The sequence below is a fragment of the Zootermopsis nevadensis genome, unplaced genomic scaffold (genome assembly GCF_977971745.1).
Source record: "Zootermopsis nevadensis isolate Lab colony 2312 unplaced genomic scaffold, Znev_1.0 Znev_ptg000061l, whole genome shotgun sequence".
Classification (NCBI taxonomy): domain Eukaryota; kingdom Metazoa; phylum Arthropoda; class Insecta; order Blattodea; family Termopsidae; genus Zootermopsis; species Zootermopsis nevadensis.
Genome location: NW_028259192.1, coordinates 5,281,230 through 5,299,053, shown reverse-complemented (window position 1 = coordinate 5,299,053; position 17,824 = coordinate 5,281,230). Strand labels below are relative to the sequence as shown.

At 43.7% G+C, this 17,824-nt stretch overlaps 1 protein-coding gene across 22 annotated transcripts in view; it reads left to right on the top strand.

Moving 5' to 3' along the window:
- Positions 1-17,824, top strand: part of robo1 (roundabout guidance receptor 1) — a 697,225-nt gene that overhangs the window by 638,078 nt on the left and 41,323 nt on the right. The window contains exon 1 of one of the 22 annotated variants that reach the window (XM_087340360.1): positions 6,946-7,048. The exons of the other annotated variants lie outside the window; for them this stretch is intronic. The gene's annotated coding sequence lies outside the window, so the exon portion shown is untranslated. Of the gene's footprint in view, positions 1-6,945; positions 7,049-17,824 lie in introns of those variants that run through there. 22 annotated transcript variants of the gene reach the window in all.

The following is a 17,824-nucleotide window of genomic DNA, read 5'->3' as shown; positions in this document are numbered from 1 at the left end:
TCTGGGTTGTCTATCACTTCGCGACCTTCCATGTGTGTATTTGTGTCGGTCAACGGAGCTTGGACTGCGCGATGTTTAAGCGCATCTAAACCAAATATGAAGTCCATTATCACAGGATAAAATCTGAAGCGACAATAATGACATTTTAAAACGTAAACCGCCTTCAGAATTATATTCTTAAAGAAAAATCACGTGTTTGACATTTATATTCTGGATAGCGATGGTAATAATTTCAGTCAAGATTGATGTTTATGACTCTACCGATCTGAGAATCGGGTTTTTATTGTTTAATGAAGATGTTTAACGCTTCAGGACATGTAACTCTTGCTGTCTACCGTTTTACCATTTGAAATTATCATGTGTGATGCCGTATGTACCGTGTACAGTTATGTTGGCGATCGTGTATAACAGGAACATTGTTTTGTTCTTTTTACTCCTGTCTTCCGGTTATATCCATTCGCCCTCTACACCACGCAGTGGGGCCCCCATGCACATTTAAGCATCTGACAGATCGTTGGGCATCTATAATGCAACACAACCCTTCCCCTCCGTCATTTGACTGCCTAGTACCATCACTTCTAAAATGTGAAACCATAATGGAAATGACGCGCGGTCCACAACGCGACGTGACATTCATTTTTTTCCCGTAACAAATTCACAGTTTTTCTTGAGAAGCGGATACTCGGTGGACCGGCCAAGAACCTTCCTTTTATGTGTGTTCAAAGAAGTCGCCGGATGAATCCAATCTACACACCTCGTTCTGCGAACAATTACAACTGCCCCATCTACACTTCGATATGTCAAGTAATTATTATTTTCTGTGTTTCCGACTGAAAAATGTATGACTTTTTAATTTTCCTAAGGGTACATTCTCAGCTTATCTCATCACCAGTCATTTGATAATCCGACTAATACCTTGAAGAGGCAAATTTTGAAGATAATTGTCTATATTTGTTTATAATTCATATGCTATTCTGTTACTGAATTGTGAACGCTTAATCTTGACGCAACGTACCTTCAGATGCTTCGTTAACTTAACTACTTACCAGTAACGAAATATTGGCAGTCGATATTTTCAGAAATACAATACATCCTTATGCGAGAAAGTAAAAATGGACACGGGGTTAGGCCCACAGGCTGTCTGCCCCCTGAAACAAAGCGTGATGCATTGGAGGGGGAGGGGGGGGCTCTCGAGGGAGCGTTGCATTGATCGGGTGGTCCATTAGCGGTCCCCCTTCAGCTGCTGTGCAAAGTGGCGGGAGGTCCGTGGTTCCAGCCTCGCCCCATTTTGCGATTTATGATTTCTGGCCTCTTTCCTCAGCATTCGTCGAAGGTTCTGATTTCGAATTTCGGGGCATTGGTTAGCTTTTCTGTATTCCTCCGTTGAACTTTTCCGCGTGATGACGCCCCCCTTTTCAAATTCAAAACGACCGTCTCGTTAGTTTTATCGCAGGGAATTGGGAATTGTCAGGATTTTACTATTTTATTTATTTAGTGTTCTGTCTGACGACAGGTCCATATGAACAGGATCCTTCCATCCTTTTCTCGGACTGGGACCTGTTCATATACGTTCTTGGCAGATGATCCAGAAGTGGTTTGCCATTGCCTTCTTCTGTGTGTGAATGGGATGCCACGGAGAAACCGGGGAAGCCCCCGGAGGAAAACTCCGTGTTGCCTAGACCACGGCCTTGCCCAACACAAGTTATAAATTTGGGCACCGCCGGGATTCGAACCCGAGACCCCAGGATTACAAGGCCAGCGTTCTGACCGCTGTACCACCGTGGCGGTGATTTTACTATACGACCTTAAAATTATTTTCGGATAAGTATGTTGTTCTGACTGCACGCCCCCGATCGATTTACAGTCGCAGAGTTCAGAACCCGCTCTCGACTTATTATAGAAATATTGAAAATATTCGGGCTGTGGAGTACAATCAGCTGTTGATTAAGAATAAAGTTCAGCGTAAGTCAGGAACGAAAACTACTGATGGGTCATACCAGACAGATGCAAGTTTACCGAAATTTGAGAAAAGCGTCTTTAGGGACTGCCCCATTTTCACGAGATGTGGCTGTACAGAGGGCACGCGAGTCGTTTTCCATCGTCGTCAGGATTTAATTATCTCGTGGGATTCATATTTTACCGTCTACCATTCTTTTTACAGTCTCGCCCAAGTGTCTACAATGGGCCTATAACCTTAATTTATTACACCTTTGGAGACTTGCTTTAGCTTATCGTTCGAAAGAAGGTGGGGTTTTTTTTAAGCAGAAAGAGATTCTACCTGCCGCAATTTTTCAACTGACAGCAGTAACGCCCTCGTCTGGCTGGTGGCAGAGTTACAGAACATCAAGAAGGCATATCTACAAATTAAAATTTGGAACAGGTTTTCTTGTTTGGAAATAGTGATCTCCTCTTATGGGACAGAAGAATACAAATTTTAACTCGTTTCGAAATCATTAGGTTGGGACATTTCAGGGTCCATCACAAATCTTGAAACATTGAAAAACTATTCCCAGGCTATGAAATATGTATTTGGACATATATTTTCACGAGTATGTTGCACTCTTCTGTAGAAGTGTTCAATAATGTGATTTGATTAGGTCGAGATTTTAAAATGCTTTGAATTTGGATCGACGTAACGTCTTCTTTGGCTACAATTAATTTTAGTTTATTTAATAATCTTACAGTAAGATGCCCATAGGAGCTCAGGCTTTAGTTGGGAAAGTACTTGAGAGTGGATTGTGTAAATAGCTTGAAACAACAACCTATTTTAAATATCGATAATCGGTTTGATTCCCATTACGGAAGTCTGTAATTCAGATCCGCGATACTGTACATTCGGAGGAACGTACCGCCTCAATTGTCGTGTTTAAACCTAGGGTTTTGAAACGTTGTTAACCACCTGTGTGACTATACGAGGTGCGATCGGAAAGTTTCTAGACTGCGCCTATAAAAACCCGTACACTTATCTCAGGTATTAAATTCATCCATCACCCTCGAAGTAGTTCCCCTGGGAGTGAACACAACGCTCCCAGCGCCGCTGCCAAGCCTGGAAGCATCCCTGGAAATCTTTCTTTGTCAGCCTGTCAAGCACCATCTGCGATTCTGCCTGAATCTCTTCTATCGTCTCAAATCTCCTTCCCTTTAGCCGAATTTTCATCTTTGGGAAGAGGAAGAAGTCACACGGAGCTTAGAAAGGAAGTTGGGGTCGGTTCTTGCAAGATCTTTGAGCTCCTGACAAACGAGAAGTCGATTCTGCTTCTGGTCCTCAGACAGGATGCGTCGCATGTGGAGTTCTTCCTTTAGAATCAGCTGACAGGTCCCATAGCCTATCCCAACAATGTCGCACAAGTCGTTGATGGTACGACGTCGATCTTCGTGAATGGCCTGCCGAATCTTCGTAACATTTTCGGGCGTTGTGCTCGAAGATGGTCGTCCAGAACGCTCGTCATCATCGACAGAGGTTCGGCCATTTTTAAAACGTGAATGCCACACAAAAGTTTGTGCACGACCCATTGCGGACTCCCCAAATGCTTGCTTTAGCATTTCATAGGTTTTCGTAGCCGTTTTGGCGAGTCTTTGGCCAAATTTGATGCACACGCCATTCCGAAATCGCAGGAGGGTCGGTGTAATGCACTACCTAAACGCCCGTAACTAAGAAACAAATGTTAATTCGATGATGCCGGCTGGCACACTGATTCACTATGAATGTAGGCCGCACCCCCTAAAGGTAGAAGCTCGTACTACATCCGGTTCGCCCGCTATTGACACAGTCTTGAAACTTTCCGATCGCACCTCGTACGTTGTCACGGCCCTGAAGACTCCATTTGACATTTTTACCGCTCTGAGAACCTCATCTCTAAGAACGATGTAATCGATTACAAAATAATCGATTCTTTTCCCCTCGCCGTTTAAGAATGCTTTAGAGTAACGGAAAATTGCTCTACTCTGATCTCGATCGAAGGTCCCTCCCTTCAGTTCCTTGGGCTACATCATACTCCGTGCTGATAAATGCGTGTGACGTAAAACTAATTACCATTACCCTGACATGGGGTGCTCTTTAATTACTAGACGTTCCATCACACTACGGCGATCGGCAGTTACAGTCTGTTTAGAAAGTAGGTAAATCTTCTTGCATATTAAACCTTTACCCACAATTCTGGGAGATTTGTTCTTTGTTTACGCGCAAAGTAAATATAAATATTGGGGGGGGGGAAGCAGTCTGTCGCGTGTTTTAATTTCTTCCGATTTGTTGGTCGGACGATAAAATTTTATAACACTTTTCTTTATTAAAGAGTACATATACAGTTTTAATCTAGGCAAATAAACTTTTTCTCTTCAAGGTATTAAATGATTCCAGTGCGGACATCTTGTAGACGTTTGGATATCATTATTACGACTACTTGGGTAGTGACTCAAATCACCACAGAACACAGAAAAACATCGCTGCCCTGAACAGGATTCGAACCAGCGATCCCTGTGTTTTGAAGTGCAAAGTCGCGTGAATGAAGGGTTAACTCACAGAAGTCTCGTTGCGCTGCTAATATAGAAACGATCCACACGAATTGAAAAAGTTACTTGAATCGTGACAGGTATGTACAGGGTGTTTCAGAAGTCCCTTTTCACTACATGACTTGTGCCATGTAACTATGACCTTGCCCACTGGCGTTATTCAACAAGTTTTGCCATGTAGCTGTAACCGCAAGTTCGCCACGAGAAACTTTTGTCTTTGTTCTCTCATGTGTAAGGAATGGGCTGGCACAATTTGTTTCCTTGCAACTGTATTTGTATGCCGTTCTCCTTGAGCGTCCAAAGCATCATGATCGCTGCTCTGCGGGTTGCATACTTATGTGCTCTGCCTCCCCACTCGAGTACACGTCTCCCCCTCCCCTCTCATCTCGTCGTTTTAAAATCGACGAGTCAGCGTCCCCGGGGCTAGAGTGGACATTTAAATATTTAAAACAGGACGTAGACTGCGTTCCGTGTTCTTGCGTCTCGCATCTCGTCCGCGTACCAATTGCCTCGTACTGTAGGAGATGGTCGCTACTGTCAGCAGTTTTCTGAAACGTCGAACAAGCAAACCAGCAGGTTTTAAGCCACAGCCATAAAAAAATGAACGTTTCGAGGCGAGCGTCGTGTTGCAGTCATTAGGCGTTCTTTAGAAAGTGATATGGCTTACGTAGAATTCGTGTTTGTTTGTCTATCTGTCCACAGTTTTAACTCGGCTTTTGGTGAACGCATTCTAACGTATTTTAAGTGCACAGTAAATGTAAGCAAATGTTAATTTTATTCCATTGAGTTATGTTATCCATGTGTGATTCTACATTTCCCAGGCCTGATACGTCACAGGGACCTCCTAATTCTCTCGCACTGTTACTACAAACTCGCTGGGGGACTTATCTGTTCTCTCTTGTCTCTTAACCATTTTAGTTTGCGTTGAACGGTGACTGATGTTCAAATGAAGATCTGCTTTGCATTGTTCCGCCCACACTGCGTCTTACTACGTCCACATGGCACTGGGGTGTATTGTGAAGACGCCAACCGCGGCTTTAACTCAAGCCTTCCTCAGTTCCAATGTCTGTTCCAGGTGTACGTAGTGCGGAAGTATCCCAGTGGCGTGAGGAAACCCCCGATAATATCGGATAACTCATTCCGTACCACAAAGAAACACCATTACGAATTTCAATTGGTTGATACTGCATAAGGAAAAATTTCTGTTTGCAGTGAGAATCATTCGAAACCCATAAATGCAGAGTTACTGGTTGTTAAATTAGTCTGTATTCAGGGCGAAGTCATTCGGTTATTCATGCAGTCAGTTCATTGAGATGAATTCGTCCTACTTATGTATGAAATGACACGCAGAGACCAGTTAACCCTCAGTAGGACGTCGCCTCAGAACAGTAGCATCCTGAATACAATGGACGGTGCGGTACCTGATGGTTTTTAGTGGAGTTGTCAGTTCACCCAGTGGCCGGCGTGTCACTGTGTCTCATGGACTACACGTTAAGTAGTCGGCGAGGTAAACTAGTGAGTTGACTGCACCAACAAAGAAGGGAACGGACTAAGGATGTGACAAGATGTCAGCTATCGCCTAACTTGTCGCCTCTTCTTGAACTGTCCCGTCTACACTGGGATATACGTGTCTTTTGAAGGGGTTGGCGTCGGCGTTTAATATTGAATAATCTGCAGAAAGAAACGATCTAGTGAAGTGAATATAGGATTTTACAATGCACTGTAGCAATGGTGAAGCTTCTAGAACAGACTTAAATCGACCGTATTGATGATGTAAGCCTGTCAATATTACGGATGGTGTGTGGCGGGGGGGGGGGGGGGGTTACAGTGGGATTTGTGATGACAAACATGATGGATGACTCCAAGTCTGATGTTACTGTTCTTGTATCTGTTATTGGTAGAGGTGATAACCTAGGAAAAAGGCGACATGGTTTGAACTCTTAGAGTTTGTAGCCTGTCCACATCGCCGCAGATGGTTTCTGATCCTTCAAATATTGTTTGTTGTATGAAGGATTATCGGAATTATTCTTTGTTGATATCCAGGATTCCCAGTGAAGTAATTCTCGTACTACTTACAAGGTTTCTCTTCTGGGTTGTTGCGTCCGATCCATCGGAGCTGGCGAAGTCTAGTGTTTTTAAGGCTCCCAGATGGCAATACAAGGCTGGATCATATATTCTAAAATTTATTTCATATTTTCCTCAACAGATGTCTCCTTTAGGCAAACATTTTTTAACAAATGAAATACGTAGAGCTCACATGTTTACCTCGGGGTTGGCTGACTATTTTTGCTTTAGTTTATTATATATAGGGTTTGGTGTTTGTAAATTTTTTACCTAGACAATGGCTGGTTCAAGTTCAAGGATAGGTGCCGCTAGTGACTACTCCTGAAAGTGACTGATTACATTGAAAGCGATGGTGACAGTGTTCCAAATACTACAGCCAGAGCTACTCACACCAATAGAGTGTTTTCCAAAGCACAGTTGCTGTAAATATGTGAAAATTGGCCTGAGTGTTGAAGACCAGAACAGTAGAAATAGGGTGAGAGCGAAAGAGTGAAATTGGTTTGTAAAACTTTATTAGTTACACGCTTTCAGTGTTTCTATTTTAACGTGTCACATGTTGGATCGAACCCGGTCAAAAGGTAAAGTTGTTCGGGGTGATTACCACTGTTTCAGACGTATGGCGGTGTGGAGGTATATCTCCACACATTCTTAACCTCAATACTGTGGATGTAGATGTTAGCTTTATGCTCCGATCGATTTATATCCGAATAAAGACCATCATCAGTAACATTGTATAGGAGAAGTAAGGCTGAACCATTTTCATAAAATACAAGGCACGGTAACAAGTTTCGTGTTTTAAACCGTGCAGTTTGATGTAATGAACGCTGGGCTTGACCGCCCGGTAAGATTCCTCTTATCTGCACGTGCGTTAGCCGGAGGCTAGTACTGCCCCCCGCCGCAAGGCGGAAGAGGATATTAAGATGCCATCCCTCGTGTTGCCATCAGCAACCCCCTACAATTGCTTGTGTAGCTAGGTTAATAGGGGGGGTCAGAGTGTTTGGGGGGGGGTTCCCTTGTGCTGGCCTGATAGGCATTAAGCCGTGACACGCGGAAATAGTTCTCCCTCTGCCGAACAGCTCATAAATCTATTTTCCCACCCGTTTCTTTGTAATGGTTGTTTAGGGAAGAATAGTTCTATGGCACAACATGGCCGGACATTAAGTGCATAGGTGAGATTTCAGGTTCTCACGGTGACAGGTATGAACATGACTGTCTTTTTCTGGGATGTGTTCTGGTGGGTATTACCGAAAGTTTCAGATGTGTCCTGCCGTGATACCCGGATGGTGGAGGAAGGAAGATTCTGTGAAACGTTGGTGAGTTTTTACCAGACTACGCGTAATGTGTGTATCGAATTGTAGAGTCTGCCGAAGGAATCGATCGTGTTCTGTCGTGAAGAACTAAAGCCCCATTTGAGACTTGGAGGATTGGGCCACCAAACTGGGCAGCTCCCCCACTGGCACGCTCAGTAGCCGGTGGCCATGATGTCGCTTTGTAGGCCACCATCTAATAAATTCCAGTCCTTGAATCGCGGTTTGCACCGTCGTCTGTTTTCTTCGCGCGTGACGTAAGCTCGGTATTGCGACAGGCTGACAGACCTAGTTACCTGTTGCTAACGAATTGGCCTGTCATTCAAAGTTTGTTTATTTATTTTGCCCACGATGAGGAAATACAATTTTGCTGTTTTTCCACAACGCGCTCTATCCCATTCAGTGTTCGAAAATAAACAGGCAGTTCTGTGTATTAAGAGAGTAACCAAACCGAGTCACTCCGTTTATAAGGTGTATTGCAGACTCGGGTCCTCCTTAGCTGCAGGAGCAGATTCTGAGGATCGGTCGAAATGCTTCGGTCATCCACTAAGGCCGAAGGATCCTTCAGTGTGCTGTATAGTTTGTATGTTGATTTGTTGGCTGATTGCAAGAGAATCAGGAGAGATTGGAATTGGATGTCACGTGAGCTTCTGGCATATTTTGTAGCTAATTTATTGGTTGAAACATGAGTACATGGAAGAGAAACACAGGAACTCCATTATAAGCTACTAAGGAGATGGATACGTAGAAGAAACTGCCGTTACTAAGCTAACCTAACCTCACCTCACCTGACCTCACCTCACCTAACCTGACCTCACCTGACCTGACCTTACCTAACCTAACCTCACCTTACCTAACGTAACCTAACCTAACCTCACCTGACTTAACCTAAAATAATCTACAGGTTCATGTCTGATTGCCGGAATGCAGGACGAATTTCTTATATATATAGCTAATAAATCCATCAACAATATGACGTTTAAATACACGGAGACGACAGCAAGAAGTGAAAATTGCGGTTAGGAACAAATGAAGATCAGATTGAATTAGAGGAATGCTTCCTCTGCCATCCGGTTCCTCTTGTTTGAAAATGTAAACATTATTATTTTGTATGATTTGAGGTTTTCACGGCGGTGTGTCCAAATATGGCTGTCTTCTGGGTTGTAGTTCCATGTAGCCTGGTAGAAGTTTACTAACGTTTCAGATGTCTTTGCTGCTTCCATCATCAGGGCGATGTCGATGGTAAACCTCTACTAGAGTATACAGCACTACAATACTAAAGACAGCCACCTGCTACATTATTTTGCTTGTGTTATTGTGAGAGTGTGGAACTTGGTCTCGTACACTGGAGACCGATTGTAGAGTGAAGGTGTTGTGTGGACTGGACCCATGAAGACGGAAGTAACGAGCCTAACTTTGCATAATGCGGAATTCCGTAATTTGCAAATATTAGAGCGATATAATCAAGGAGCATCAGATATACGTGGCGTGTAGTAGTCAAAAGCCAAAAGAAGATTAATGTATACACAAGTTGAGGAGGCTGAAGTTTCTACTTCAGATATCTATACCTAAATATGATAATATTAAAATGGATCGTAGATAAATTCGGTATGAAGATATGGAGTGGGTTCATGCGATTCAGGATTCGTGGCCAGTGGCGAATTGTTTTGAACACGATAATTGTAATTTTCGGGCGAGTTAGTGAACTGGTTGTTTAGTTATTCTGTGGTCCTGTCGGTGAGTTACGTACATATGTAAGGAACGGGGTGAAGGGGTCTGTGACGCACACGTATTGTAGTGAAGGAGAATTATAGTGACGTAGCAGGCTCCAGCTACGGTGGAATAATGTAGCTCTGTTGTCAGCTCATCAGTTGACGTTCCAACGTGAAAACACGAGTCGCTAGTTCCAGTTTACATTCTAGTAGAATGTCACTAGCAGGACAGCAACGCGCCTGGAAAGCAGACAAATGCCAGCAGATGCTGTTTCGTGGCTGAGGGCCGCCTTAGCTTGTGGGCGGATTCATCAAATCGCTATTATCTTGGAAGGAGGGTGAAATGATGGACTGTCGTAGACCCACACTTCCTTTCTAGTGGGTACTGCTTGTGTTTTGCAGACGAGAGGCACGCCATGGGCTTAATGCCTTGCGTATAATTGCACGCGCTCCATTACTAGTCCTCGTTTCGTGGCGTTTTGATAAGCTAAGGTATGAATTTATCAGTTTTGAAGATATGGAAAGCATAATTACGCTTCCGTTATATTTGGGATTATTCCAAGGTGTAATGAATCAGTTGTCGTTACATGATTTTGTTCTTAACTACTGATGGCCGCGAAATTCTCAAAACACTGTTTACAACAGCGATTTTTAATTGTTAAAAGGCCTCACTTTAGTGAAGTAATTCCCCCGCTGCTGGCGTTATGAGCCGTCGATAATCTGCCCGTTGTCTTCCACGTCGTGGAGTAAGATTTCCCTTTGCGCAGGCGTAGTTGGAAGGCGCACGGTTTAGTGCTGGCCTGAGGGATTTGGGAACTGCATTTTCTCCCAAGCTAAGATGTTAGCCAAACTTCGACTGCTAACGCGTTAGCACTGGCTTTTTGCAAAACGTTTCTCGAGATTTTAACTGTGCGGATTCAATTGCCAAAGTCATCCCCCCACCCCCACACCTTGGAATTTGGCTAGCACTTTTGAACAAGTCACACGTCGCTTCTGGGTGTCGTAAGTTTGGAGCTGCAGCGACATTTTGTGTTTGGGCGCACAGGAAGCATTTTCTATCCACCACTTTTAGATTTTCGTTTGGAGAATCCTAATACCATCGTGGCTACCGTCGGTCCTTGCCAGTCCAGTAACAAATTACGCTCAAAGTGATTCAAACTCAGGGGGAACAGAAAGTGAGCTCTAAAAGGCAGGACGACATTTTATAACTTTATAATTAAGTAAACTTTTTTATAAAACTGTTTAAATATTTTGTTCTTGTTGGATATTTAATTGAATTGTTTCGTATTCAGAAGTTACATAACTCCAGGTCATTATGAACAGTGACCACGTGAAAATATGTAAAGAGGCGATCGTGGCGTACTTTAAAGGCTGTTTTCCTGTCATAGGCCTGGAGGTCCTGGGGTAGATCACGACATGCGTCAGGATGGTTGTAAGATTATGACCGAGACAGCTACCGTTGTCTCAGACTCATTGTTAATGTCTATGTATTTTGTCGTTTCTTTGGGTAAGATGCCAGTCGTTTCAGCAGATGTCACTAGAATGAAGATTTCTGTCTTCTGGTTTGTTGCGCTGTGTAGTCTGGTCGATGTTTACCAACGTTTCAGAGGTCATACTGCCTCCATCATCAGGGCGATGAGTATGAAGATTTCTGTCTTCTGGGTTGTTGCGCTGTGTAGTCTGGTCGATGTTAACCAACGTTTCAGAGGTCATACTGCCTCCGTCATCAGGGCGAAGACAGAAATCTTCATACTCAGCGCCCTAATGATGGAGGCAGTATGACCTCTGAAACGTTGTTTAACATCGACCAGACTACACAGCGCAACAACCCAGAAGACAGAAATCTTCATACTCACCGCCCTGATGATGGAGGCAGTATGACCTCCGAAACGTTGTTTAACATCGACCAGACTACACAGCGCAACAACCCAGAAGACAGAAATCTTCATACTCACCGCCCTGATGATGGAGGCAATATGACCTCCGAAACGTTGTTTAACATCGACCAGACTACACAGCGCAACAACCCAGAAGACAGAAATCTTCATACTCATCGCCCTGATGATGGAGGCAGTATGACCTCTGAAACGTTGTTAAACATCTACCAGACTACACAGCGCAACAACCCAGAAGACAGAAATCTTCATACTCACCGCCCTGATGATGGAGGCAGTATGACCTCTGAAACGTTGTTAAACATCTACCAGACTACACAGCTCAACAACCCAGAAGACAGAAATCTTCATACTCATCGCCCTGATGATGGAGGCAGTATGACCTCTGAAACGTTGTTAAACATCTACCAGACTACACAGCGCAACAACCCACAAGACAGAAATCTTCATACTCAGCGCCCTAATGATGGAGGCAGTATGACCTCTGAAACGTTGTTTAACATCGACCAGACTACACAGCGCAACAACCCAGAAGACAGAAATCTTCATACTCACCGCCCTGATGATGGAGGCAGTATGACCTCCGAAACGTTGTTTAACATCGACCAGACTACACAGCGCAACAACCCAGAAGACAGAAATCTTCATACTCACCGCCCTGATGATGGAGGCAATATGACCTCCGAAACGTTGTTTAACATCTACCAGACTACACAGCGCAGCAACCCAGAAGACAAAAATCTTCATACTCACCGCTGTGAAAACCTCAAAATCTTATACAGATGTCACTAGGTTTCTGAAGATTGTTAGCTCATTTTTGCTGGCAACGTAGACGCCCAATTTCCCCTGTTCATTCTTTCCGTGACCAAACAGCAATTATCCTATGCCTAATGAGGTTTTCTGTAACCAGCTCGTTGGGACCTGGGGGGCGAGCTATTAGATGCATTAGCAAGTTTTATCCTGCCGATATCAGGCCATCGGTTAGCCACTTCCATCACAACTATCCCCCCACTGGGGTGCTTGACTCATCCGCCATCAAGCGTTATTCTGGGTAAAAGGAAGGCTCATCTAATGGCCCTCAAACCAAACGGAGATCGGGAAGCAAACTTCTGTAGCGCGGGCGCGCCTTGTCGTCTAGGCACTAGGATCACGTGCCTTAAGAAAAGTGTGTAAATTAAAGGCGATAAACTCAGGTCTACGGTAATGTGAGTTTTTTCACTCTGTGCTTGAAGTGGACACATAATGTGAAGGTCATATATTTTTGCTTAAATTACATGGTCACTTAACGGAGTTGTATTAAATTTGGCAATGGAAACCTACAGAGCTTTTTTATTTATTTTATTTGTAGTGTTCTGTCTGACGACAGGTCCATATGAACAGGATCCTTCCATCCTTTTCTCGGACTGGGTCCTGTTCATATACGTTCTTGGCAGATGATCCAGAAGTGGTTTGCCATTGCCTTCTTCTGTGTGAGTGTGAATGGAGTAATTGTTGGTATGCCACGGAGAAACCGGGGAAGCCCCCGGAGGAAAACTCCGTGTTGCCTAGACCACGGCCTTTGCCCAACACAAGTTATAAATTCGGGCACCGCCGGGAATCGAACCCGAGACCCCAGGATTGCAAGGCCAGCGTTCTAACCGCTAGACCATAATTTAATTTTTCCCCAATTAATTAATTTTAATACATTTTTTACATTAAGAGCAAATCGAACGGTGTTGAATTTCTTCAACAACATTTCATTCAAGTTTATATTCGGCCTTTATTACACATATGATTGAGGATGCGTATCTCTGCTTTTGGGCAACGTCGTTGACGGTAAAGTGGTCTACAAGCTTGGCAAAGAAGGGTCAAAGATGTAATTCTCTGTACCTGCCATTTGACATAAATAAATAAATAAACTTTTGTATATCGTGGTGATATGTCAGCAGAGTGACTTAACACGTATTTCTACAGCTGATTAACTTTGCGAAGAATGCGATTTGTTAGTCTATGCTAATGATTGCTCTGTCAATATCGGGATTTATGACTGTGGACCATAGTTCTTGTCGTGTTTATTTGCTCCGTGAGCAAGACATTTCTGTCTAAAGGATGCGAAATCACAACGGATCCTGGATCCATTGGATATCCGACTTGCCATTAGTCCCAGGCATATCAGCTTGAAAACTATTGCAAAATTCATATCTCAGTTTCCTCAGGCGGTGTAGTTGTCCATTTTGGTCTTTTGGATTATAATATCGTGGACCTTCAGCCTTGAAAATGGAAGCAGCATGTTCCTTAGAAATGTTGGTATCTACCTATAATTTTACAAGGCGTTACAACCCAGAATACCAACATTTGCTCCTTGTGGCAAGTACTCCCCGAAATTCTGCTGACAGCCATCATTTCTGCCACAGATGGGCAAAAATAATTACGCACTACCTTCTACAAAATATTCCCCCCCGAATTATTTATTATTTCTTTAACGGGACTTACATTAGTATCTCAGACTATAGAACGTCGAATGAGATAATACTTACTTAGGATACTGGGAACGACCCGTTCTTCAAGTGCCTTGAGCATCTGCGGGTCCCATCAGATATTCCATATCCGTTTTAATATTATCCTTTCAACTAAATCTAGATATTTCCCTTTGGGCTTTCCGGCCAAAACTATGTATATTTCTCATCTTACCAATGCGATCTACATGCCACGCTCCTCTCATTCCCCGCATAAGATCTTCCTAATATTTCGTGTAAAGTACAGATTACGAATATTGAGTAAAATTAAATCACGGTCGGAGATCTTTAAAGGACGAGAAGATAAAATGGCCATCTCTGCAAGGGGATACTGGGAACGACCCGTTCTTCAGGTGCCTGAGCACTGCGGGTCCCAACTTTTCGTTGGTTCGATCTATAGACATTCGGTAGGACTCCTTGGACGAGGGATCGGCCCGTCGCAAGGCCTCTACCTGTACACAGGACAGCACAACACAGAAAAACGCGGACAGACATCCATGGCTTGAGTGGGATTCGAACCCACGGTCCCAGCGACCAAGCGGCACAAGGCCCACGCCTCAGACCGCGCGGCCACTGTGACGGCCGAATGAGATAATAATGATGAAAAATTAATCAGGAACGATGTGGAAGGAAGCGTTCATGACCTAATCCTAGGTATTATCCCCGCACTTGGCAGGAGGGGCCGAGAAAAACCACGAAAGACATTCAGGATAGCTCGTCTGCGGGTACCAGAAGTAATTGACAACTGATTAAAGTGGAAGGTAACGCCTAAAATGCTTCCCTGTCTGTCAGTGTTAGTTCAGTGTAATACGTATAGCATGAATGACTGGTTATTCATGCCATAAGTGCGTGGTGTTTCGCCTTAACTCGTACTTCGCGGTCAATGTGCAGGTTCCTTAAGATCACATTTAAAATGGATTTGATGGTGCAGAATTTCGGTGGGTTCTCTCAGTGCTGGCGCGTAGTGTCTTTCTGCCCCGTTCGTTTCACGGTTTACGGGAGCCCGCGACGAGAGAGAAACGTGTCTGGACATCATCAGTGCGTTACCAGTCGCCGCGGGGTTCAATGTACTGCCATGGCATTCGCAGAAGGACTGAGTAAATGCAAGACAGCTGCCAGCAAATCTCAAAACCAAGTCAAAAACTAAACGAATATATTCAGTTTATAATTCTCATTTTATTAACGGCATTGTAACACCTGAGCAGGTTGTGTAACGTGAAATGGCATGACGGATGTTTAAAAAGGACGGAAATAGAAGATGTTATGGTTAGTTGTTCTGGGTTGTGACGCCGTAGGTATAGTATTATTATTATTATTATTAGTGTTCTGTCTGACGACAGGTCCATATGAACAGGATCCTTCCATCCTTTTCTCGGACTGGGACCTGTTCATATACGTTCTTGGCAGATGATCCAGAAGTGGTTTGCCATTGCCTTCTTCTGTGTGTGAATGGAGTAATTGTTGGGATGCCACGGAGAAACCGGAGAAGCCCCCGGAGGAAAACTCCGTGTTGCCTAGACCACGGCCTTGCCCAACACAAGTTATAAATTCGGGCACCGCCGGGAATCGAACCCGAGACCCCAGGATTACAAGGCCAGCGTTCTAACCGCTAGACACCGTGGCTCGCGAAGGTATATACCAACATTTAAAATAAACATATTACCTACCTCAAAGAAAACAACGCGTCTCAATTACAAAAACAGTTCGTTCTAGGAAATAATAGTTATTTACGTCAAAATTCACCCCGATTTAGTACCGAGGTTAAGAATGAGTAGGAACTATACTTTCTCTCCCCCTTAGCGTCTACATGGCGTGTAGCGTGATAGTTTTTAAGCATCAATATAATCTTTGGTCTGTCTATAGTGTTTCAGGAAATTAACAAGTGCTCAGTAATTGTTTATATTTCACGCATTTGCAATCTTGAAGCCCTTGACCTTGTAAGGATTTGAAAATACGGACGAGGCATTCCCGCAGAACACGTCAGAGGTTGCTGTCACCTTTGAATCCAGATCCTCAGATGGTAAACAAGCGATTCCCAACTGCAATGTTCCCGTGTGTAAAGCCTCCTCGTCGTAACACGGGTTTTAAAAGCCCCGTCTCTGCTCTCGTCCATCAAAGCTGTTTGCTTTTAATTAACTCGCTTCATGGCGTCCTCCCATTCGAGTCATCATCCACTTGTCCTCTGCAGAGTAACTAATCCCTAGCTGCAAAACGCGTCCTACGCAACATTTTCTACTCCTTTTGATTTTTTTCGGTGTTGCATAATCGCCATTTTATCTCCTTTTTTGTATTCATCAGTGGACATTTTTTTCAAATTCATATGGCAAGTTTATCCTTTTAATTTATCCATGCCCTCTGTGACGTTCACGAAATTCTCAACCAGTAGACCTTTTTGGTCTTCTTAGGGATGCTGTCATAGCTCTTGTTTCACAATTTCTCCTATAGTGTTGTATAAAATGTGTTGTTGGCTAGGGTTGTCCATGGTGGGAAGTTTGTAACAGAAGTGCGTATCATGTAACACGCGTAATGTAATATATGTGTGGTTTGAGACCAGCCATTGGAATTAATGTTGACGGTGTTGTGGGAAGTCCATCATGCCCATTGAAGGCAGATTACAAAATAGTTGTTAATACGAAGTAACGTCATGTATAGTCGGCGCAGTAGTTTTTGGCCGGTGGAATTTTCAAGGGGAAGGCTAGGAGCGAGTCTCTCGTGCTGACTGCGCCGAGGAGCGAGTCTCAGTCTGAACGCCCAAACAAATGAAATGCACTGACCGTGCCACCTCAGGTACACAGACTAGGTCCGTCCGCCAGCTCCGCTAGCTTCTCCACCGGCCAGAAACTACTGCGCTGACTATAGCAGTTTCCCTATTACGGAACCCGAAGGTCTATTGCTATGTTTACAAATACAGCCTCTGGATGATATCCCATGCATTCAAGATACCTTTTAGTGTTTTCCATCTACATCTGGGTCTCCCAAGTCGTCTTTCCCCTGCAGGTTTTTTTCCGGTCAGAATACGGTAAGATGTCCCCATCTGTCGTGTCACGCCCATCTCACCGTAGTTGATGATCCCTGTATTTGTATTTTGTGGAGAAGAAATTATAATATTGGCATTTTTTTCTCTCTGGGCTCCTGTTACTCCCTCTTAGGTCTCTTCTCCTCAGCACCCTGTTCTCTAAAAAAACCCTCCCCCAGTCTATATTTCACTGTAAATGCCTGAGTGAAGTTTTACAACCATACAAAACAACAGATACGTTTATAATCTTATTTATTCTGTACAGTTTTTGAATTGCTTTCTATTTTAAGTCCTTGAAGAATTAATGACGACTCACTGCATGGGAATTAACTTTCAGTTACGGAAACAAAATATTTGTCGTGAAACCTCTTAAGAAGCCATTTATTAAGACCTTTAAGGGCACAGGGAAAATGTTAAATTTCATCTTCTGAAAATGGGCGATAATGATGTTAATTAGAGTGAACTGGCTGTGGACCATATCTAGCAGCTGGTTTTGGTGCAGGCGTCATCGAAATCTTCGTGTTATTTTACCAGAGTCAGAATCAACCCCCCCCCCCCCCCGGGGGTGGGGGGGCGTATGTACTACGATGGAATCGGAAATTTGGGACGTCTAATCAGAACGGAGATTAAAGTTTGTCAGCGGGATGTTTGAATAGGATGTGGGCTTATTGCTGGAAGTTCGTCGCAAGTTATGAATATATATTTACTTAATTGGGATTGTAGGAGAAATTCTCGCAGCAGATATCGTTTGAACACCCCAGAACATCGCTGCCCCGAACACAGAAATATTACACATAGTCTATTCTGGTACGTGCTGTAACGATGT